Genomic DNA, 25,636 nt, shown 5'->3' with positions numbered 1-25,636 from the left:
AATCCAAATTTGAATAGAATGGATGATGATGTAATATTATTATTTACTCTCTTTATAATGAAAAAGACCATTGTCTACTGTTAGCAGATTTTCTGAAGTGTCAGATGAGGTCAAAATGTTATAAAACTCAAGAGTGCGTAATATTATAGAACTTACTTATCATAATATACATTTTATACATATAATATAATAATATTATATTATATGTATAAAATGGATTTTCAATTGTGTTAGTAACGCTAAAACTCGAAAATGCCTGAACGGATTGGGCTATTTTCAGTCTTAAAATATTCGTAGAAGTTCAGGGAAGGTTTTAAAGTGACACGAAGTTCACCGGGACAGCTATACTGTACTCGGTGAAACATGGCGGTAGCGGTCATTGACTCCCTGCCAAAAACTTGTCATTTTCCATACAAAGCCGCGATTGACAACATCTGACACTTCACTGTCAATCGCGGTTTATATAGAAAATGACAAGTTTTTTACAGGTAGTCAATGACCGCTACCGCCATGTTTCGGCGAGTAGAGTATAGTAGTTTATAAATTGTAGTGTTTATTTGTTATTTTAAATAGTGACATAATATCATGACAAAATAGTTTCACAATATCATGACAAAAAAAATTCGACCTAGTGTGTTTAGGGCCTGTTCCACCACTTTCTGATAAAGTGCCGAATAGGCTATTCACAGCTTTTTTGACAGATTCTCCATACTTGATCTGTCAAGTTAAGTGGTGGATACTGGATAGCCTATTCGGTACTTATCAGGAAGTGGTGAAACAGGCCCTAAGACACTTAATTTACACATAATTTTTAATTACTGTGTTCCTCGCCTCGTGGATTTTTATTGAATTTTTTGGTGCTACTTTTAAATATTCTACGATATTTTCCTGTAAATTTATTTACGGAATAAAATTAAAAGTACGTAACTATCGGTATGGTTTTTAATCGCCGCAATCTTTTTAAATCGATTAGCGTGGGCTGCGCAGTTTTTTTTTTCGTAGCTCCAGGCATTTTGCGGCCTATAAATTATGGATGCACGAATAATCTTGCATATTTTTCGGATTAACTTTTTCTATAAACTACCAAATACTTTCAGGAGACGGACAGTTTTAAATTTTTGTAAAGCAACGCTATAAAAGTTAAAAAAACGATGTGCATTTTTCTTTTTGGGATACAAAATATTATCCTATGGTGCAATCTAATTTCGACTTTTGCCCAGTTTTTAAATACTAGTAAAGTAGTAAATACATAAACTTTTGTCGAAACGTGGCATTACTGATCTTAATTATTATCCATCAAAACCGATAGTAATTACTAATTACACTTCGCCCTTAAACGTTAAACGATTTAGATGAAACTAGTCATATAGATGCTTTATGTTCCGAAAAACGTGGATTTTTGCTTGCGAAGTCTACAAAATGTACGATTCCCGCCTGATTCACTTCGCCCTTAAACGTTAAACGATTTAGATGAAACTAGTCATATAGATGCTTTATGTTCCGAAAAACGTGGATTTTGTTAAGAAGGTCGCATATATAGTTTTGAACTATTGTCTATTATTCTTATGTATCCTAGCAACTGTTATTATTGTGTTGTGAAAAATAGACTCGAATAAATAAAACGATTGTCGTAAGCAGAAATAAGTTCCTCCTTTCTTTCTAATATCTTAAAGTGGTAGCAGAACGTGAAATAATAATGGAACAAGCATTAAATGCGAGCAAGATTCAAATTGGAAAATTAGATTCCAAGAATTACAAAACATGGAGGTTCAAAATTTTCATTGTCCTCAAAGCAATGCCGGGTGGCTTAGCTATCCTCGAAGGTAAGAAAATAAGACCATCCTTGGCGCTTACGGCAACTAGCGATGAAAAGGCTAGATATGAAAATGAACTTCAAAGTTTTGAAAATTTGAACAGCGCCATTTTAATTTTGCTAACGACAAACATGTCCGATGATGTTTTGCAAAAGTTTCTGCGATTTGATGCTGCTAAAGACATGTGGGATGAACTTGAGCGCATCTATGGAGGTACGTGTGTAGACAAGACATACGACCTATGCCTGAAATTCTTCAGCTACAAAAAGGACCCAGATCATGACATAATTACACATGTGTCAATTTTAAAGAACATCTGGAGTGAATTGTGTTTAGAACTACAGAACGAGGCAAAATTACCAGAAATTCTCCTTGTATGTAAAATATTAGACACATTACCTCCTGAATATCTTGGATTTAGGGCCAGTTGGCTATTGATTTCAAAGAAGGAACGCTCAGTCGAGAATCTGACAAGTCAGCTATGCGCACATGAGAGAGTGTTGCGTCAGACAGACACGCAAGTTACTGACGACACATCTGCAGAAGCATTGTACGCGAAAACCAAGAGGGGTGATAAGAAAAAGAATAATTTCAAAGATCTCAAATGCAACTACTGCAAGGATAAGGGTCACAGGGTAAAAACTTGCAAGCGGTGGATCCAGGATGGAAAACCTCCAAAACCTCCCAAGGAATCCAAGACCGCAGAGGCAATGTCAATACAGCCAGATTTTGGTGATAAGAAGGATTTAAATTGGTACGTTGATAATGGGGCGACCAGTCACGTGACCAATCGGAGTGACTTCTTCCTGACCTTTAAATATTTCGAGAGCCGTCATACAGTGACTGGCGCGAATGGCCAATGTATTGAAGCCCTGGGCATCGGAAATATTCTCGCAGAGGCTGATATAAACGGTAAACCAGTATCAATATTACTAAAAAATGTATGGTACGTACCCGGCATTAGCAAGAATTTATTCTCAGTCCTCGCCACCCATGATATTTCGGACAAAAGCGTTTTTGAGTCTACCACACAAAAATGCACAATAAAGATTGATGGACAGCTGAAACTGATTGGTACTCGCAGCAAGTTTGGAGGACTATATAAACTAAATTTAAGATGTCTACAACCAACTGTACGAGTTAATCATGTGTCCACAACCTCTAATCTGTTACAGCTATATCACGAAAGATTTGGACATCAAAATAAGAGTCACGTTAAGAAAGTGATAGAGAAGGAATTTGCCATAAAAGTACCAGCAACTAAAGAACTCTGTGAAGGATGCATCTATGGAAAATCCCACCGTCTAAAGTTTGGGACCAGAGATAAAGCGACAAAACCCGGAGAACTGGTATATGCAGACGTATGCGGGCCCTTCCCATATTCTATCACAAACTTACGATACTTCGTCCTCTTCAAAGATGCATATACTAAGTACAGATTTGTATATTTTATGAAACAGAAAGCTGAAGTACACGCAAAGTTGCTGCTCATGCTCGCTGAAGTCAAAGCATCTGGAGTTGTTATTAAAGAACTACTGAGCGACAATGGCGGAGAGTTTGTCAACGCGAAAGTACAAGCTACTCTCAAGAAGGAAGGAATTGTACAACGATTGACTATGCCCTATACGCCACAACAGAACCCAACTGAAAGGGACAACAGGACAGTTGTGGAAATGGCACGAAGTCTAATGTACGCACATGCTGAAATTCCTCCTGCATTATGGGCTGAAATGGTATCTGCAGCGGTGTACATTTTAAACAGGACAGGTCCTACCACTGTAGGTGATAGATCACCGTATGAGCTATGGCACCAGAAGAAGCCCAGAATACACCACTTAAGAATAATAGGATCCCACTGTTATCCACATGTTCCGAAACAAAGACGAAAGAAGTTAGACAAGAAGGCACAGAAGGGTATACTTATCGGCTATGATGCTGATGATGGCTACCGTATATGGGACAGCAGCACCTTCAAATTGATTCGTTCGAGAGATGTGATTTTTGATGAGAATCCTCTAATCGGTCATCCAGAAGAATCTGACGAGCCCATAGCCACACCGAACAGTACTGCTGATAAAAGACCTGACACCACATTTGACTTCGTCATACCTCGTGAAATTGAAAGTTTTAGACCGGCCGTCATAGAAAACCAGCAGCCATTGACAAGCCACGATGAAGGTATAGCACCGCCCTCTCAGCAAGTAGAGCGTGCTACTGAACCATCGCGTGCAGAGAATGGAGCTGCTTTTGAAGATGACATGGCTATGGCAGAACAGACATTTCCTGAGACGGAACAATCCTTTGATGAAGATGTTCACGATGACATCGAAGCAGACTATGAAGTCAACGATGCAAGTGAGTCAAGGGCAGACACCCCACTGACTGCATCTGAGGTTGAAGCTGAAGGTAGGATGATGCTAAGAGAGCGATCAAATCTTAAGCCACCGGCTAAATATCAAGACTTTGTCTGCACCGTTTGTATGAATTCAATTAACGATGAACAACTGATGGAGCCGAACACATTTAAGGAAGCAATAACATGTAAGGATTCAAATGAGTGGAAAAAGGCAATGGATAATGAGATTAATTCTCTGAAAGAAAATGAGACATGGGAGATGGTAGATTTACCTAAAGGCAGAAAAGCAATCTCAAGCAAGTGGATTTTTAAGATCAAGACGAATCCAGATGGGTCGATTGATAAATATAAAGCCCGACTTGTAATTAGAGGTTTTTCACAGAAAAAAGGTTTGGATTATTATGAAACCTTCAGCCCTGTTGCAAAAACAAGCACCATAAGAGCACTACTAAGTGTAGCTGCACAAGAAAACCTGTCTCTATCCCAGTTTGATGTCTCAACCGCCTTTCTGTATGGCACATTAAAAGAGGAGATTTATATGAAGCCTCCTGAAGGATACTCAAACAATGATGGTAAGGTTTGCAAGCTTAAAAGGAGTCTTTATGGACTTAAACAAGCTCCGCGATGCTGGAACTCCACCATTACTGAACACATCCTCAAACTTGGTTTCAAACAGAGTCAGAGCGACCCCTGCTTGTTTAAAAGAGGAGAGGGAAAGAGAAAGCTACTGATAGCGTTATACGTTGATGATGGATTAATAGCTTCAGCGAGTTCAATAGAAACTGAGGTGTTTCTGAACGAAATGCGGCAAAGATTTAAAATCACGACGAGTAACGGTTCCTATTTCTTAGGTTTAGAAATAAACCGGAAATCAGATGGCTCAATCAAAATTGATCAGAAAAGTTACGCAAAGAAGCTTTTACAACGGTTTGGAATGCAGGATTGCAAAGCCGCAGTAACCCCGATCGTAAAAGACAGCGTGCCAGCTTCAAAAGATCAAAATGATTATCATGACTTTCCATATAGACAAGTAGTTGGAGCACTCTCATACTTGATGGTTGGCACTAGACCAGATATTGCCTATGCGGTTGGAATAGTGTCACGCAAGCTAGATAGCCCAACACCAGAAGACGTAGCGAGAGTAAAGCGAATCCTACGCTATGTTAAAGGCACCATAGAGTACGGTATCACGTACAAGTCTTCCACTGCGGGCCAAGGCATAGAATGCTACAGTGATGCTGATCACGGTGGTGATCAATCGACTGGACGCTCCACCAGCGGCATGATTTGCCTCAACGCCAATGGTGCTATAGGATGGCAAAGTAAACGTCAGACTACTGTCGCTATATCGTCTACAGAGGCAGAAATAATAGCAGCTAGCGAAGCCGCCAGAGAGATTATTTGGATTAGACGGATCGTCAAATTTATGCAGGCTAACACTCTGGTAGAGAGCACGCCATTGTACATAGATAACGAATCCGCCATAAGATTGGCTTATGATCCACCTTATGAAACGCACCAGCGCACAAAGCACATAAAGCTGAGACATTTTTTCATAAGGCAGTGTGTCCTAGAAAAGGACATAAGAGTTGAGAAGGTTGATACAAATGATCAACTAGCAGACTTTTTGACAAAGCCGCTATTCAAGCCGAGGCTTTCGGAGCTGTGCAAGCTAGCTGGAATATACAGATAACGAACAGTTGCTTCAGAGGAGAGGGAATGTTAAGAAGGTCGCATATATAGTTTTGAACTATTGTCTATTATTCTTATGTATCCTAGCAACTGTTATTATTGTGTTGTGAAAAATAGACTCGAATAAATAAAACGATTGTCGTAAGCAGAAATAAGTTCCTCCTTTCTTTCTAATATCTTAAAGGATTTTTGCTTGCGAAGTCTACAAAATGTACGATTCCCGCCTGATTCACTTCGCCCTTAAACGTTAAACGATTTAGATGAAACTAGTCATATAGATGCTTTATGTTCCGAAAAACGTGGATTTTTGCTTGCGAAGTCTACAAAATGTACGATTCCCGCCTGATTCCGCCGACGAAGTAGCGGCCAAAATCCTCTAGTCCTACAAAAAAGCCATGAAAAGTTATTTCTCTATCGGCCAGGCCAGTACTGTAACTGCTAACGGAATTTTAATCCTATTACAAGAGTAACTGACACCACATGTGTAGTGCAGGGTATTAATTTTCCATCCAAAATGCCTAACGGCTATCGGGCCTATAAAAATTTAAACGGCCGATAGAGTTTTGGCAGTTTTTATAAACGGATTTAAGTTGCAACTTGCAGTGTGGCAATACTTTTTTTTAAATTTAAACCTGATTGTGCCATAAAATATGTAATATGAATAATATATATTTTTGCAGAATGGAACATTAATTAGTAAAATGTAATTAATTATCTGTCAAACTCCTCATTAAATTAAAGGTTAATCATAACTAAATGTCTATGAGTACGGCGGTTAGAGTATGGATAATCTGTCAAATAAGTTGTGGATAGCCTATTCGGCACTTTATCGGGAAGTGGTGGATCAGTCCCTAAGTCTTTTGAAACTAAATAAAGGATAGATAAACAATATTAGCGAGCACATAAAGGCCAGTATGAAAAATGTTATGACCGAATATTTAACCGTAAACGGTAATCTACAAACCCGATCACGTGTCACCGTTAAAATTTAACTGTTCGGTTATAGCGGCTCGGTTAGGAAACAGTTTTACGAGCAATAACAGTATATAGTTACGGTAACTCTAACCTGTAAAGTTCGGACGTTTAACTTTTTGATGCATAAAATGAAAACTGATTTTCGTTGGTGTCGTAAAAGTGACGTGGGAGTGCATATTTTAGAACTAAAGTCCGACCGCCAGATACAGATATTTTTTACGAAACCCCAACGTTACTTTTCACTATACTGTACTCGGCGAAACATGGCGGTAGCGGTCATTGACTCCCTGTCAAAAACTTATCATTTTCTGTATAAACCGTGATTGACAATGAAGTCTCAGATGTTGTCAATTGCGGCTTTGTATAGAAAATGACAAGTTTTTGACAGGGAGTCAATGACCGCTGCCGCCATGTTTCGCCGGGTACAGTATAATAGGCATAAAGACTGAGATGAGACGAGTAGTATTTTAATGTTATCAGTATTTTTGCATATAATTGAAGAATAGCACTATGAACCAACTATCATCGATGAAGAATATGAGATTAGGATAACTTCTATCAATTTTGAAATAAAGTACAGCAAATAGGTTAATTTCAATTTAAGTGGTATACTCATACGAAACGCAAAAAACAACACTATTAGTTTGTGCCCGTTTTCCATGAGACCATGTCACTGATCCAGTTGATATTACTCTATGGCTATAACGTTCAATAACGTTGAGCAAAACCCGCGGCTCGGGATTCGTCCACACATTCAGCATTGTTTGATAGTTTTATTCTAAATCGATATATTTAATTTCATCGGGCCGGCTCGATGCGAGCCTTCGAGCTGTGAGTTTTGCGGTCCACACAGTAATTATTACTCGATTTGGAGTAAAACTATCGAGCAAAACCGCATGTGAGTACTTAGCAATATACTATAATATTTAATACCCAACAAATTAACCCCCCCAAAGCATGTGGGGGTCTATGGCGCACCTTGTGTGTAATTCTGGCGGTAAGCATGTTTGTTCTGATGTACGCCGCGGGCGATAATTGGCTAAGTGAGCTGAGTGTATACATTATTATTCACTTTGATATTATATCGTGGTCTATATTATCTCAATCAATTGCCATTAGAGTGTAATACTAAATTTTTTATGTGTGTGTCTGAGCAGAACCCGAAAAACTGAAAATAAAAGAAGATAAATCAATTACATTAAGACAAATCAACAATTGGAAGAAAAAATTTTCTGCGTTGGTGTACCCTATAATGACATGTACAAATACAAAATATAAATAGTTTATTGACCATAAATAAGTTTACAAGCATTTTTACAAGTAACGATCCCCCAAACTAGGCGAGACCTGTCGTATGGAGTAGTTTAAAAGAGTACAAGGTGTAAGATTTGCGGCTAACAACAACAGAAACAAAAAATATAAACAATTAACATAAAGAAAACAAAGATGATTCATGTATCTATATATATATAAAAGAAAGTCGTGTTTGTTACAACACTTATAACTCGAGAACGGCTGGACCGATTGCCATGTTTTTTGATTTGTTGGATTTATTTCCGTCCCGAATAGCAGAATACATCTTAAAAATAATGAAAACTCGATATGTGTAATGATCTTGAATCATATGATCTCGAATGAACTTAATCATTTCAATAGATGCTGATTTGTTTATTACATGTCAAACATTTGTTGTCCAATCCTGTCAAATAGTGTAACAACTATTTTTTTTTGGAGCTTATGGCCTGGTTGCTGAGACCTTTAAGCCACAACTTTATTTTTTTCTGAAGACATCATGTGTGCGTTCAGAAATATTTAATTTATAATTCCCGAAAATAATACCTTAGTATTGTATAATATTAAAAGTTGGACACACACGACTTAATCTTAAATAATGAGAAAAAACGTACTGAAGAAACCTCCATAGTCCATTATCAACTTACCCTTGAAAAATTTAACCCTCTTTTCAGTGTCGTCGAGTAAAAAATTAACACTGATAACAATTTTAAAACCGTAAGGCGTGATATTCATTACGTTAGCTAAAGTATACCTACGCCATTACCGCTTAAACAAACAAAGGCGATAATTTGGTAAAAATTAAAATAAATGTGGTAATTTTTTCCACCTTTTAACCCACCAAAGCCTGACCCCAGACGTGACAAGAACACCCCAGGGTCGGTAAATTTCTTTAAATGATTCTCATTATTCGCAATAGCCACATAACAGTTTAACCCTTCAAAGCAGATGGGGTCTTTTTAACCAGGCATAAAGATTTTGAGTAGTGGGAGCGAATCGATAGCGATAATATAATATCATTATGTTGAATAATTTTACGCAGTATTATATAACATAGTATAGCACCAGCAAAGGACATCACCCAACGCTTATTTGACTTCGCCGGCACTTTTAAAATTAGCCCAATTTGAGTGATACCCTTTTTAATATTGTGATTTACGATAGTAGTTTCTCGGCAATAGTATTAAGTATTGTTACAGTAGAAATATGTAAATTATCAACATAACCTGCTATAATCCATAAATTTATAAATTTAAACGTATCATTAAAATTGATTATGCAATCAAAATAAATATAGCCTATACAAGTCAGCAAGCGATATCTAAATACTTTTGCATAAAAAAGCAGCCTTATGCTAGGTACTTACATGCGGTTTTTGCTCGATAGTTTTACTCCGAATCGAGTAATAATTACCGCAAAACTGACAGCTCGACGGCTCGCATTGAGCCGGCTCGATGGAATTAATACATCGATTTAGAATAAAACTATCGAGCAATGCTGAATGTGTGGACGAAATCCCGAGCCGCGGGTTTTGCTCAACGTTATTGCTCAATCGAGCAAAACCGTATGTGAGTGCTTAGCATTAGCAGTAACACATAACACAACATCTTGCATCACATATTTTCTATCGCCAAGCGATATATCGCTAGCGGTGTGCCACAATCGTGACATCCGCGTCATCAAGCGACGTCAGTGCGTCACTCCACATTTCATCGTATTAGGTTTAGACAGATATCGCCGACATAAAACGCACGCTGAGCTCCGAACGGGATTATATTCCGATTGGATATTTCCAGTTTTACAACCGCCGTAACAGTCAGATTCAGAATTTATTTATTGGAGGCGTTAGAATATAACAATAGCGAAGAGTGATCGAATTTGATGCGAATTTGTTAAGTCGGCAAACAGTATTATAAGCAAACCAAAATAATTATATGCCTTAAAAATATTGCCAGAGAGCTAAAATTCCTCTTTAAGATGATGACAATTTTCTATCACGACTTTTCCACAAAAATACGCACAAATTCATATGTGAAATTTTTGTCAATCAACAATAACAATATTTAAAATCCAAGCTCACACTACTTATCTTTGAAACTTAGATTTTTTGCCAAATAAAAATTATACTTCACTTTAACAAATATAAAGTTAAAATTTGAGGTTAAAAATGTTGGCATAAAGGAAAATTGGACACGTTTTACATAGTTAATCAAGAAAATGGAGTTTAGAAAACGATACAAGAAGTATGGACGAGGTTAATGGTGTAGAAAGATACCCCTAACGATACAATTTCGATAAGTTGCAACGAAATTTCATATTCTGGCCAACTTTATTTAGTTTTGTAGGAAGCTGGAGATGATGGGTTTTTGTTCTTTTCCTGTTCGCTGTTAGATATGAAAAAGGTTGATTTTGAAATTGCTCAACACATAAATAAATAATAATTCTGTTTTTTTATTAAATTAGTTGGCAAACGAGCAAACGGGTCACCTGATGGAAAACAACTACCGTCGTCTATGGATACATAAGAGTACAACATCATAAGAGTACGTTGCCGGCATTTTAATAAAATAAAAAAATGCTACATCAATTCGGTTTTATTGTAGCCTCCGTACTATTTAGGTTATCTTTAAGCCGGTTTTAACTGGTAAAACACCAAAATGAGAATATTACATTTTGCGTTAAACAAGGATCCGGACTGAATCAACGCTATTCGTTGGAACAAAATATCAAAATCAGCCGCACACTTATTTCACTCATGAAATTAAGCACAATTTTATGTTTTGATTATTAATTCTTTAACTTTAAACGACTAGCAAATCTCACTTGGATTAAGGCACCAAAACTAACCCTAAATCGAATGTAAACAATGCAGGAGCATTTTAAAGACGACGGGGTAATTTTTGCACGCCCGCCGTCTCCATTGTGTGGAGTAGCAAAAACTGCGGGCGGTCGCTAATTCAATTGAGAACATGGGATTAGTACCCTTACATCTTGCAGATACCACCAATGCATAACCAACTTTAACACAAACACATACAGTTCAAAATCCATCGCTTGTGATGCTAGATTATTTTACAAAGAGGGTGAATGGTTTTGAACTATAATAGTATAAATTTAGGGTTGAATTTGCATTGGTTATGTAAAGGCTAAATATTTTCTAATGCAATGAATCAGCAAACTAATCAAACGGACACGTGACGTCACACAGTATGGGGCTTGTCACATTTATATGAACTTATTTTTACACTAAATCTGTTTGGTTATAATAAACCTTTGTTTGAGAATAAATTTTGTATAATTCATTTCTATATTTCGCAAAAATAATAATAAAATGCAAGGTGTTTAGCTCATAAGTCACAACCTTACTAATTTGTCGGGCATTTTATGACAGAGGAATGGATAGTATTAAGTTGGTATAGAAAAATAATGCACGGTTGCCGTGTGTAGGATATTGATGAAGTTATCACGTCATTCATGTTGATATAATCGTAAAATTTTTGTTTAGTTAAATCCTTTGGATGGTTCAGTCACCGAAAAGAAAAACTAATTTGTTGCTAGTATGTATTCAAATTCTAATGGGGAGAGTCTCAATTTGAGTTAATTTGTGTTGATTAACCAAAACATAATAATTTTAGTTTTGTACTAGCGGGGATGTAAGGTTGAATCACCATGCCAAATTTAATTGAAATCGGTCCAGAGATTAACCTGTACAAATAGACAAACAGACAGAGAAAAAAAATCAAAAACAATTAATATAATATTATGTTCTACTACACTAGAAGTGTAGTAGAACATAATATTATATTAACTGTTTTTGTTTTTTTTTGCATGCCCCTGACTCGTTTTTTCAAGTTCATTTTCGATGTACAAAAATTTTACCTCTACGATTTTATTTTATACACAGTGATTACACTGTGTTCTTATTTATTTATAGATTACACTTACGTTCTACCTATTAAGGTAGAACGTAAGTAAGGTGTCTGATATAATGTCATCCAATCGGGATACAAATGACATTCTAATCTCAAATTGATGCAATTAATGTTATTACAAACAACATACACTTAACCCGTTGTCGCCCGTCCTCAACAAACACGGTATGATAAGCCATTCCAAAAATAAATATTACATTACTCCATGTCAACAATACGACCCCCAAATTGCGATTCATTTCCGTTAAATAAACATACATAAACAGAATTCGAAATCGACCTGCTAATCTAATAACATGCACGGTTCATTTGAGCAAAAAAATGTGGCGAATTTTTGCCATCCATCCACTTTCGGGGGTTTGACAGTGACAAACATAGAGACATTTCCTGTGCACGTTCTGTCACAGATAATGTGCAATGTTTGGTGATTTGAAAATGGAATTAGAAATAGAGATGGAGTCACTGTGGAGTACAAATTACGTAGTAATTATTTAGTAATTCAATCAAAATAGGTACAATCTTATTTTATATAAAATTCTCCTATCACAATGTTAGTTACCGTACTCCTCCGAAACGGCTTTACTTATTTTAACCAAATTTTATATGCATATTCAGTGGGTCTGAGAATCAGCTACTGGGTACTTATTAAGTATAATAAGTGCATTTGTTGAATAAATTTGACGTTGCCATGGTGACATACCTACTTATTTAGTCACTTCAATAAAATAATACGGGCGAAATACTTTATATGGCAAAGAAACGTTTGCCGGGACAGCTAGTATTATTATAAAAAATGTTGAAGTGATAACTTATGTCGACGTTGTTTACTTTTTTGGGATTGCTAAGATAAACTAGAGTTTATTTTTTATTTATTTTTTATTATTTTAATAATTAGGGTCGTCTATGGGCCAGTCGCCCATTATATCCTTTGTTTGGTCTCATTTACATAATTTTGTCGCGTACCAAGACGACATATTTTATCTTAATCGATAAACTAGAGTTAGGATAAGGTCGAAAATTCTTGAGACAGAGAGGGAGAAGACTACCGGCGCGGTAGTAGAGGAAGTATCACCATATCTTTCTACAGCAAAAATATATACCCAGCTGTTCCGTTTTTACTTCTGCTGGCAATAATTTATGTTTTTAATATAATCACTCCTTTTTACAAAAGCTTGAGGGAATGGAATATATTTCTAGGCTTATTTCATACGAGCTTTTGCCCGCGGCTTCGCTCACGTTAAGAAGTATTACACAAACTTTCATCCCCTATTTTAACCCCTTGGGGTTGGAATTTATCAAAATCCTTTCTTAGTGGATACCTTCGTCATAACATCTACCTGCATGCAAAATTTCAGCCCGATCCGTCCAGTGGTTTGGGCTGTGCGTTGATAGATCACCATGTCAGTCAGTCACCTTTGAGTTTTATAATATATATAGATAAATAAATCAAAAAAATAAAATGAAATACCATGTACTTACTTATATATAGCGTTAGTCAGGTAATAACAAATTCAAATTTCAGCATTTAATCAACGCTTATAATTTAATTACCGACCGCTAACTACTAAAATCGTAAAATCGCATGCAGTTTATTACGATCGTTAAATATAACAGTTTTAATCGTGTGACACAGTAAATTAAATTGCACAACAAATTGTACCCCATCTGCGCTAAAGGGTTAACCCGTCATCGACTAAAGAAATAACCAGATTAGAAGTAATTAAATTAATCATTAATCTCCAAAGATGTGCAGTGAACTGAATTTTGTAATTAAGATTCAAGGAGTTGTAATTTTATTACATTTTTACTTTTGTGTAATAATTACACTGTAATTATTTTTTAAATTGAACTCAAAGTAAGTTTTTAAACGCGGCCTGCTTGTTTACCATTAGAATACCAGTAAAAAAATATTTTTAACCTGTTCATCGGCTTTTGGGGTCAAACTTACCACCAATACACTTTTTTAATAATTAAATAAAATTGAAAAATATGAATATATTAAATAGTGTATAACGTTATAATAATATCGATTATTATAACGTTATACTTTATTATTAATTACACTTTACTACGATTTTCCACACCTTACTAGCCCGGCTTCCAGATTCTAACTTAACGATAAATTGAAGTACAATGAATGCTAAACAAAAACTGCAACGCAAACAGAAAAAATATGGAAGAATATAGAAATGCTAAGTAAACGAATTGTACTAACTAACTAGGGATGTAACAGTTCCTTACGACATTTCGTTGCTATAAAATATTAATGTTTTGGTTGACAACAAATTGGTTTTTGTGTCTCAAAGGCCCAATATACTGTGGCAGCTCAATAGTCACATTGTCACAGTCCGCCTTGTGTAGTCGACAGCACGATATAAGCCAAACCGAACTCATGCAAAATGGATTAGGCGAGAACCAGACGTGCGATATGTATCTTATATCTTTAAACGAGCAATTCTTGTATTGTATATAATTGGAATCTCGGAATTGGCTCCAACGATTTTCATGAAATTTAGTATAGGGAAGGGGGGGGGGGGGGGTAGCTAGGAATCAGTTTTAGAAAATGTCATTTTATTTGTGTTTTATCGAATACCGAGCTAAGCTCGGTCAAATAGCTAGTAATTATTAATAAAAGGCCGGCAACGCACCTGCAACTCTTTTGATGTTGGTTCCATGGGCGACGGCAGTTGGTTTCCATCAGGTAACCTGTTTACTCGTTTGCCCCCAACATTTTATTAAATTAATTAATCAAAATAATGAGACACAGAATTTCATATCAATTTTCATATTTTCATGGAACTTTGTGTCTCGATTCATCGTTTTGACTTTACTTAGAACTTTAAATAATTGCAACCTAATCAATTACAGTTCAAAGAAATGATGATCTACATCAACTTTGTTTAATTTATAATTCGCTTTTTTTCAAAATTAGTTGAGTGCTTTAGCGCTTTATTGTAAAAGCTAAACAGACAGATAGAATATAGCCTAAAATAAGGGAATAAATATATGTAAGCATATTTTTTTCATTTACGTTACTGTTTGTTCAATTTTATTTTTATAGTAAAGAAGTTTAAAAACTAAAATAAAGTATTTTATTTTGTAAAGACCATGGCACTATAATATCCACATAATATCTTCCCAGACATGGTTTCAAAAGTTTAACTAAAATTTCATTTTGTCGTCATTCTGTTAATCCCCTTATTGTATTCAGTAACGTCTTAGGCCAGCGTCTTGTTACAAGTTCATATTAAATTAAACTAAGACCTGAAGTCATTAGGACCCGTCTAACGCATTTGCAGGGTTAAATGAAGCAATTTAGAATGTGGTCACCATGTATTATGAGTGTAGCTAAAGTGTACACTGTACAGGTTTCGGTTTTCAAAGTGAGTATGAAATGTGTGTTGAATATAATTAAAGACGTGAGTGGAAGAATCGAACAAGTAACATTTCGTAACATACGGACAATAACTCATTTTTTCCCTAATTTTTTTAATAAAACTTGTGACTTATCTACTTCATAACCAAGCTAATATATCTGGCTACACATGTAATACTTTTTCTATTTCAAATATTTTTTTCCGGTCCTAAAGCCTCCATTAGAACAAAAAAACGGGAAGTTTTTTCATGTTACTTACCCTATTCATCCACTCACGTCTTGAATTATAGCATGTTACTAGATGACGCCCTCAACTCCGTTGCGCCAAAATTAGTTTATCGCGCGGTAACCGTACATTTTTCCGGGATAAATAGTATCCTATGTGCTTTCCCGGGACTCAAAGTATCGCCACACCCAGCAAAGTCGGTTCAGCGGTTTGGGCGTGAACAAGTAACAGGCAGATAGACAGATACTTTAGCATTTTGGAATTGACATACTAATTGCCCCCGTGTCGTTGAGCTGCCTGTTCCAATTTTGAATGGCCTTCATAAAATGCATCGCACTGCCTCGTCACGTTGCAATGTGAACTGACCCTAACACGAGAGTAGTAAAACGAACAGCAATCAATATTGTGGTAATCAAAAAGTCATAACATTTATTGAACACTAATATGAAAATAAACGGTGTTTCTGAACATCTGTGCCGTGTTACCCCTTTTAATTAAAAATTCTAGATGGTTAGGTATAAAGTTTCCTTACTATCCTAAGCAAAAGTGGGACCAGAAGCGTAGAAGAGAGATTTTTTTATTTAGATAAAAACTTGAGAGGTGTCAAGAGACACCCGGATGGAACGGAGTTATTTCTCATGTACTGAAAACCTGTATATACTCAAAAAAAAGAGAGAGAAACACGCGCTACCGCACGGCTTACAACTGTAGCATTTTTGCTATACTTGTAATATTACGACACTTTTGTGTCATTTCGTTACAACCTTTTCCGTCTAGCCCCCTTTCGCAACGATAAGGAACTTCGTTCCAATAACAATAATAATAAGCTATTATAGGTACAATTTTGATTTTACTTTCAGCAAAACGTTGAGGTTAAGTGACCCGTTATTGGTAACCATCTCTGCTAAGAGAGTTCAATAGGGGATGGGGAGGGGGGAACAAAGCCGCGGGTAAAATCTTACTAGCTTTAAAACAGATAATATTTAAAGAGAGGTTGCTAAATATAATGCTACGTCGTAGCTACGAAGCTACGTATGCTCTACGCTTCTACGGCGTAGCTTCATAACAGCTATAGTTTGTGCGTTTTATGATGATATGCGTGACAAATTAAAATTGACAATAGTAGGGAAGTTACCTAACAAAAATTAATCGATAATTAAAAAATATTTCGAAATTATCGATTTTGTACTCACATTTCAGTGGTGCCGGCGATTTAAGATGGCCGCCCTTTTTTATCGATTTGATTTCGATTCAACAGAGTCAATCTCTATTGACATAAGTTCCGGTTCATGCATCTGACATTTTTCAAATGTTTTCGTAACAATAATTTTATACTCCTATTTCACAGTTAATATTTATAATTTTATATTAATAAGTTAGCATTTAGCAACTTTTCATTTTTATTTACTTACAATTGTAGGAAACATATTTTGTTTTTGTAGATGGAATATAATTTATTACATTTTGTTTTTTTTTTGTTTTCTTGTAAAAAAATCCGTAACAAGGAATATGAAAACTGTCACCCATATCATCTTAAAACGCACAAACTATAGTATAATCTTTGGTAATTTTAATTTGCCATAATAATAAATAAGCCTTATCCTTATATTTGTTCTTGTAAGCATACAGTATTTAAAGAAATTTCAAAAATGTAGAAAAATGCCAGGACAAAATAGAAAAAAAAAGGTGAAAATATTTACTTATTAATTATTAAAATTCTGGTAATTTTTTTGTTTCTATAACTATGAGTCTGCTGTATTGTGTCATTCTGTGAAAGTAGATATGTGTGTTTAAAACACAATATAAATAAATAAAGTCTCATGACACGTAATAATCGCTGATAAAAATTATAAATATAAAATCTAAGATTTCTCTTCGATATTCTATTCGATCATAAAAGTATCGTATTTTTATTGGACCTAGGTTTGAGTGCACACCGCTGTACCGCGGACGTGTGCCAATGATATCACACAGATATTCCAGCTTAAAATAAGCTTCTATTGATATGAAAATAGAAAGAAAATCAGCTTGTTTATTTTATATCTAAACTGACTTTAGAAAAGAAGAAGGTAACATTCGACCTGTAACGTATTCCTGCATGATGTAATGTTACATATTCTATATCTATACATATTATAAAACAAAGTCACTTTTTTCCCTCATGTCCCTTTGTTCCCTTTAATCTTTAAAACTACGCAATGGATTTTGATGCGGTTTTCTTTAATAGATAGAGTGTTTCAAAAGGAAGGTTATAGGTATAATAACATTATTTAAATAGTGGAGAAATTGTTGGGAATTCTAATATTAAAATGTAGCTTTTGCGGCGGTACCGACCAATGCAGGCCACGCGTAGTAATAATGAATACAAGTCAAAACTGCTGAATCGATTTTAATCATTTTTTCAGTGGCTATATATTTTATACCCGATGCGAAGCCTAGCTAGTTTATTTTATAAAAGGTAAAGAGTTCTGCATTGAATAAACTTTCAAAACAAACAATTTGAAATATACTACTAAGATTATCACCATGATATATTTAATGACAGAAATATGTTTCTTCTCTCATAAATTGAAATCTATATCAAAATACGTTTGGAAGCTATAATTAACCTAAATGTGAGAATGATAATATGCTATTAGAGATGTCAAAATATGTATGTAAGCTCTCCCAGCCGAGAGATATTTAACGATTACTTAACTTTAATTAAATGTTTTTTTTTATAATCTCCACACATTTTCTGTCAAACTTTTGGTTAAATTAAGTCAAGTCAAAATTAAAGGTCAGTTTTCGTCATATTTAATAATTATACTTTAAAACTTACTGCAATACTAACCAAAACAACACATTCTACTCATACCAACTCTCTCTTAGCCAGGAATTAACTTGAAACTTTCCAATATTTTAAAGTGTATTAATATAATCCGAGTATTTGTATGAGTTTCATCAAGACTGAGCGAGGTAGAACGTCTTGCACCTGGCCCATCCGCATGCAGACCAGGTATTAGGGAAATTGAGCTAGAAAAAGATCCAGACTGCATTGAAAATGTTATTCAACTCGTCATCATCATCAGGCACAATCTCAGTCCAAAATGGAGGGGAATTAAGGATAGTCAATTGGGCACAAAACATTTATCGAAGTAGGTAAGTTGTTTTTAGGACCCGCTGTTTTAGGGCTAGTAACATCTCTGTGGTATAGTAGGTTAGAGTTTGCCTTTCCACTCCTTGGGTTCGATTCCCATGTTGAAATAATTCAAAATGTTAAATATTATTTAAGTACTAATCATTAAGAGTTAGTAACTCTATCTTCAATTTAATAGCATGATATAGAACCACGATTTGTGCTGAAATCTCTAAATTTTATCACAATAAAAAAAAAGTTATTTATTGCAAAAATCAAACTACAAAAAAGATAAACTCTTCTTCTTTTTTTGCGAAAACCTAATTAAGATAACATGGAAATCCTATTACCGAAAGTAATTCCCAAGAACAATGTCTTAATGGATAAGCTGTGATGGTAATTAATGATGTTACAGATTAATAACAAGTCAAAAGGCGTGTCACGAGGGAAGATGTCAGGGGGGTGAGGGCGAGGGGCAGGGGGGAAGATGTCGCGGTAATCTGATGGTCGGATGTCGGGATGAGACGTTGATAAATGATAAAGAATTGTGCGCGGTTTGAGGCATAAGAGGCAGCGGAAACAAGTATGGATAGGCAAGATAATATTTGGAATGGTAAGGTAAGGGTATAGTAGCTAATCATTATTGACGACCTCTGTGGCTCAGTTGGTGGCGCGTTGGTAGCGCAAGCCGGGGGTCGTGGGTTCGCATCCCGCCGACGGAACAAAAATATTCAATGTTCCTGGGTCTTGGATGTATGATATAATAATAATCTTAAATATATGTATAATATAAAAGTATTAAATATATTTCCGTTATCTGGTACCCGTAACACAAGTTGTTGTAATAAAACAGTTTCAACTTGTTATTTTATTTTATTTTCCACTTATGTAAATTACGAGCACATTACAGCCATGATAATTTTAGCAGAGAGAGAACACAGAGCACAGAGTGCATAGACAAAAAAAAACATTTTTTTTTAATATAAGTACCATAATATTCAAACCAAAACGCGGAAATTTCAAATATACTTCAACACAAGTCCTTCAGGTACTTAGCACGGGGCCAGACTGACGTGGTGTGAAGCGTCCATAGATATTACGTTATGTTATCTTAATTTAGATTTGTAACTAGTGTGCATTTTTAATGCGATTATAGGTAACGCTGTAGATACCAAATCAAAAAAGTTTTTATTCATGATTTAAATTAAAAATACACTTTACTGTGCTACAACTATTTTTCTAGAAACTATAATGATTGTAGCGTAACTATTTTTAATTTTAACTGTTTCGCAGGCATGCTTTTAACATTTTGTCTTTACTTTAGAACTTTGAATACTTTCTTGTTATTGCCTTTATAAATCACGCTAACATCGATTTGGTTCACAATTCGTAAAAGCAAGCAAAAATAGCAAAAAACAGCAACAAAGTTGGAAGACGTAAGCTTATGACTTGTACCACAAATTATGCAAGCGTAAAGATGTCTCGCCTACAAATAGAGCCAACAATCATCTTATACATTCACTCCGCTTAATTGTTTCTGATAAATGTCTTGTTCCGTTCGATGGAATTTTCCTAATTAGGAAAAGTCTCAGATTTTCTCGATTTTTTTTTTTGTATCTGCTATTATTTTAATTTAAGCAGTAACTCAAGTGGAACACGTTGTTTTCTCATACCTAAGAGTTTCAGTGACACGTATTTGCTTACAATATGCTATAGTAGATATTTTATTATATAACTAGCTGACCCGGTAAGCATTTGCCGAACTTTGTTTTGTCATATTATATTATAAATTATTACTTGTATCAATATAAAAAGTAGGCCTAACGAATGTACATACAAAATTTCGTTAAAATCGGTCGAGCCGTTTTGGAGGAGTTCGCGCACAAACACTGTGACACGAGAATTTTGTATCTTAGATAGTAGTCAAATCCATACTAATTTTATAAATGCGAAAGTGTTTTTGTCCGTCTGTCTGTCTTTCCGTCTGTCTGTCCGTCCGTCTGTCTGTCTGTCCGTCCGTCTGTCTTTCCGTCTGTCTGTCTATCTGTCTGTCTGTCTGTTACCTCTTCACGCTTAAACAGCTGAACCGATTTTGCTGAAATTTGGCATGGAGATACTTTAAGTCCCGGGAAAGGACATTGGATACTTTTTATCCAGAAAAAATGGACGGTTCCCACGCGATAAACGAATTTTGGCGCAACGGAGTTGCGGGCGTCATCTAGTGCTCAATAAAGGCAAAGATAGTGCATGAATCTTTTCCCATTATTTCCTGTATGATCTAAAATAACCTCTAATTAATAAACCATTATAGAACTGGAAAAACCTTTGATTATTATACCATGGTCCATGATATAACCAAAGACTTCTATTTAAATAGAATTCTTTGGATATAATACACTGAAGCAGACACAAAAAGCGTCCCATAAAAGATTATTCCCAAACAAAATTCCAAAAGTTGCCCCTTAAAAAAGCATTTGTTTCTAATCGTATTTAATATATACGGTTAATATTCAGCATTTATGCAAATAAGTTTTTTGCTATCGAGTATATTTTGCATTCATTTGAGGTCTCCTTTCTGATGTTCAATGGCTCGTGTGGGTTATAATTTTTTATTTGGATGCCACCGTTTTGCATAATGCCCTCCGTTTGAAATTAAATCGCCTTTTTTCCGCTTATTATTTTTTCTTTCCATTTTTATCCAATATTAAAATTAAATTCTCTTTTAACAGCGAAGCAAAGAGATAGCAAAGTCAAATGACGCAAAGTTAGCCAAGATAGACCAATAAAAGCGATTACGAATGCGCAAAATGGAGTGTTTTGTATTCCTCCTAATTTTTCACGTCACTGCCACCCACTCACAGTAAAACTCTCGAATACGACCTGCAAACCTTCAAGAAGAGAGCGCATTCCCTCTTAAAAGGCCGGCAACGCGCCTTCGACTCTTCTAATGTTGCGAGTGTTCATGGGCGACAGTAGTTGCTTTCCATCAGGTGACCCGTTTGCTCGTTTCCCCCTCATTTTGTAAAAAAAAAATACCTATGATTGACGTCGATCATGCGTGCTATAGAGTACACAGCTTCGCTATAATGGTGGCAAGTTCTAAATGGCATGAAAATTAAACTTATACTGAGAATTTTGTGATAAGCACTACAATTCAAAGCATAACTTATTATATTTTATGCTCTTATTCTACGAGTACCATTATTCTTCCATACTAATATTATAAATGCGAAAATATGTCTGTCTGTTACCTCTTCACGCCCAAACCACTAAACCGATTTAGCTAAAATTTGAAACGAAGATACTTTGATTCTCGGGAAAGGACTAAGGATAATTTTTATCCCGAAAAAATGTACGGTTACCGCACGATATACGAATATATGCGCAACGGAGTTGCTTAAAAAAAGCTATCATTTCAATTACTAAGCAAAAATACTTGTCAAAGTCAGTATAAAATATTTCAGAGCAACCCTTTGAATAAATAAAGAGGCTTAGGGTGCAAGTAGGTTACTGGGTTACGATTATAAGTACCACTCAGGTACAGTTGTTATAAATTCTTTTGTTATGTTGTCATTTCGACCTATTTCCAAGACCTTATTTTTACTTTCAATAGTCCTGTATGTGTATGGTGCCTTTATTCTTTTTTTAAGTAAGCTAAAAATTGTATATATTTATTTATACGCAGATACATAATAATAAAGTGTTGGGTCCAAATATTAGTTTTTACGCGGTCATCAATCTCTTATTTTAATGGAATTTGAACCAGCGACCCTTGGCTTTAGGGCCCTTGCCCGTGCTTGATCCACTGAGCCACATAGGTCATCAAAAGTTTATTGTATCTGTATCTTGAGCTACATCTTGAGCCTTATTTTACAATTTCAATTTTCTCAAGCTCTATGTAATATAAAACTTTACTTCAGAAGGTCGTTTTTAAATGAATGCTGATGATACACAAAGGAGAAAGTGAATACATTTTGCATTAAATTATATAACAAGAGTACGACGCAGATGCAGGACCTTCGCTGAATGTCACGGTCAAAGTCAATGTCAAAGGTGTGTTCCACTTGCGACTTTGTAGTATAAAACTAATCAAAAATTAAAACTGTAACTCCGCTACGCCTTGGCCGTCGAAGAAATTGATTCATAGGCAACGGACCTACATAATTTGATTGCGTTACGTCAAACCTAGCCTTCAGCTTCAGATCTCGACTAATATTGAATTGACATAACTAGACCAAACCAAATGACGTAGGTCCGCCAACTACCTATGAATCAACTTCTCTGATAGTGCACTATTGAATTTAAAAGATCATCGACCTAATCTCTATAATTATACAGATATTGCTATAGTTACTGTGTAACATTAAAATAAAGAAAGGTTTATTTTTTGCGATAAACACGCTCCGATGATACTAAACTTACTTTTGTTTAACCGATTCAGTGCGGTGTCATTTTTGGCAATTTCACGCGCCTGGCTGCGAACAAATATTTCGTATCTCCTCTGAGGCGCCTACCGCCAGGAACTTTGATATCTCCTCTCGGGCGCCACCCGCCAGGGATTGTAATTTATGGCTGTTTCGTCTGTTTCCAATTGTTTTTCTTTGAGTAGCGACCCAAAAGCGAACGTGAACGGAATTATAGTTCAGTTTGTTTTTCAAAATTCTTTATTGAACATAATAATAGGTACACATACAATTGGATTGACACAATTATACTGAAAACATGCAATATTTAAACTTACAGGCTAAGCGCACCTTTTAAAGTTATCTGCATGATTTTGTGTTAAATTTTTATCAGACCGTTTACAGAACTGCACTTGTTTATTATTGTAATTCATACGTAAATGCTTAGTTAGCAATTTACTTTTAGCGCCAAAAGATTATAGTAATAGATACGCAACTTACACCATTACAGTAGACATACATTATACATATTTGTTTTCATACTTAATCAAAATTTAATAATTAACAAATAAACACGGTAGGTTTACTCGTCATTAGATAGTGAACTGGCCGAGCTCGGCGCGTGCGATGAGCTGCCCTGCCCCGCGCGCACGCTCGCCACACGACGACCGAGGGGACTGGGAACCTACCTAAGGGGGTAGGAAACAACAGATAGTGATGGGACAAGCGGTATGTGCCGTATTTATCGATATAATTTAAGTCTTCTTTTCTAGATCGTGCGATGGAAGAAATTAGGGTATTGAAATGAGTTTTATTTTTTAGATAAAATTTATGTGCAAGTTTAAGGATATATTCTCGTAACGTAGGGAATTTTAATTCTAGGTGAATGTTACTGAGATTAGTACGAAATTTCGTATTGAATGCAATTTTAATGGCTTTATTTTGAATAGTCCGCAATAGTTGGTAATTAGTATTAGAAGTGCTACTCCAAACGGGGCACGCATATGTTATACAGGTTCGAACTAATGTTGAGTAGATTCTTAATTTAGTGTGGGGGCTAAGCGAACTTCTCCTATTCAAGATAGGATGAAGAGAGCCAATTGCTTGTGCTCCTTTGCTGGCTGCTGCTGGCTGGCTAACCTGTTTGGACCAATTCAACTTGGCATCCAAAGTTACACCTTAATATTTTACGGACGAGCTCCACGGTATAGAGTGACCTGATATCTTCAACAACCTTTTGGGAAGTTTTCTTTGCCGAGTAAAAAGTATGGCTTCAGTCTTGTTCTCATTGAGTTTTAATTTCCATGTGGTAAAGAAATTTTGGAGCAGTTCTAAGGAAAACTGAAGGCGGCCTATCACGATGTCGAAATCTTTCGAAGATGTATAAGAAGCTGTATCGTCGGCGAAACAAGCCAGGAACGTTCGGGGTTGGAAAGGAACATCGTGGATAAAAATTAAAAATAAGTACGGTCCCAGTATGGATCCCTGGGGAACACCAGCTTCAACCAACAGGTAAACGGACTTTGCATCGCCAATGTGGACTGCGATTTTACGACCTATCAGGTAAGACCGTAGCAATTTGACCATATATAAGGGTACGCCACAAACAATAAGCTTGTGAAGAAGCCCATCATGCCACACCATATCAAAAGCTTTTTCTATATCTAGTAAGATCAGACCAGTATTTAAAAGTGATTATTTACGTGTACAAACAGAAATGGAAGGTAAGTAATTTATTTTTATCAGGTGTTGTAAACCTTTGGCTATATTGATCAATTTATTTTCGTTTTATTGTAGAACGGGATATTACATGCAAGTCATGTATAACGCCAAAAAATGTATCTACTTTTTATAGCATTTTATAAACAATCAACGTTGTTTAAGTGGTAGTTTTTGATTGAAATATCTGAATTCAACAAATCAAATCAAAAAAAATGATGTATTCTACGAATAATAAAAACTAAGAAAGAGTAACTGCGTCAAAAAAATTGTTCCGCGAGCTACAAAAAGAAACCAGAATACATGCATACTTTATGCAAAAAGAGACCCGAATACATGCATAATTTTGTGTAATTATACAAGTGACAATAATTATTGTAAACGGCTGTTTTTCGTAAATTTGAGCGTTAGTGTTTCATAGCTATTGTCATATTTTAGTGTGCAAAAAGGAACCAAATTCAAAACGGTTGAAGTATAGGAGTTACGTTTCCTTAGTTTTTATTATTTGTGGATTATCCAAATACATCCATTTGAATAAAGGTTCATTTTGGCAGGGTAGTTCGCATTGAAAACTCTTTTACTCGACAGTGGAGTGAAAGCGGAGCACCCACAATTTTTTAGTGGGTAGACACTAAGACTACCATCTTACCACACTCTCGTCGGGTTAATAACACCAGCAACTTTAGAAATGTTCGTTTCATACTCGTGCGAAGCAGGGGCGGGCTGCTAGTT

This window comes from Aricia agestis, chromosome 18 (genome assembly GCF_905147365.1).
Source record: "Aricia agestis chromosome 18, ilAriAges1.1, whole genome shotgun sequence".
Lineage (NCBI taxonomy): Eukaryota > Metazoa > Arthropoda > Insecta > Lepidoptera > Lycaenidae > Aricia > Aricia agestis.
This window is presented reverse-complemented; position numbering follows the sequence as displayed.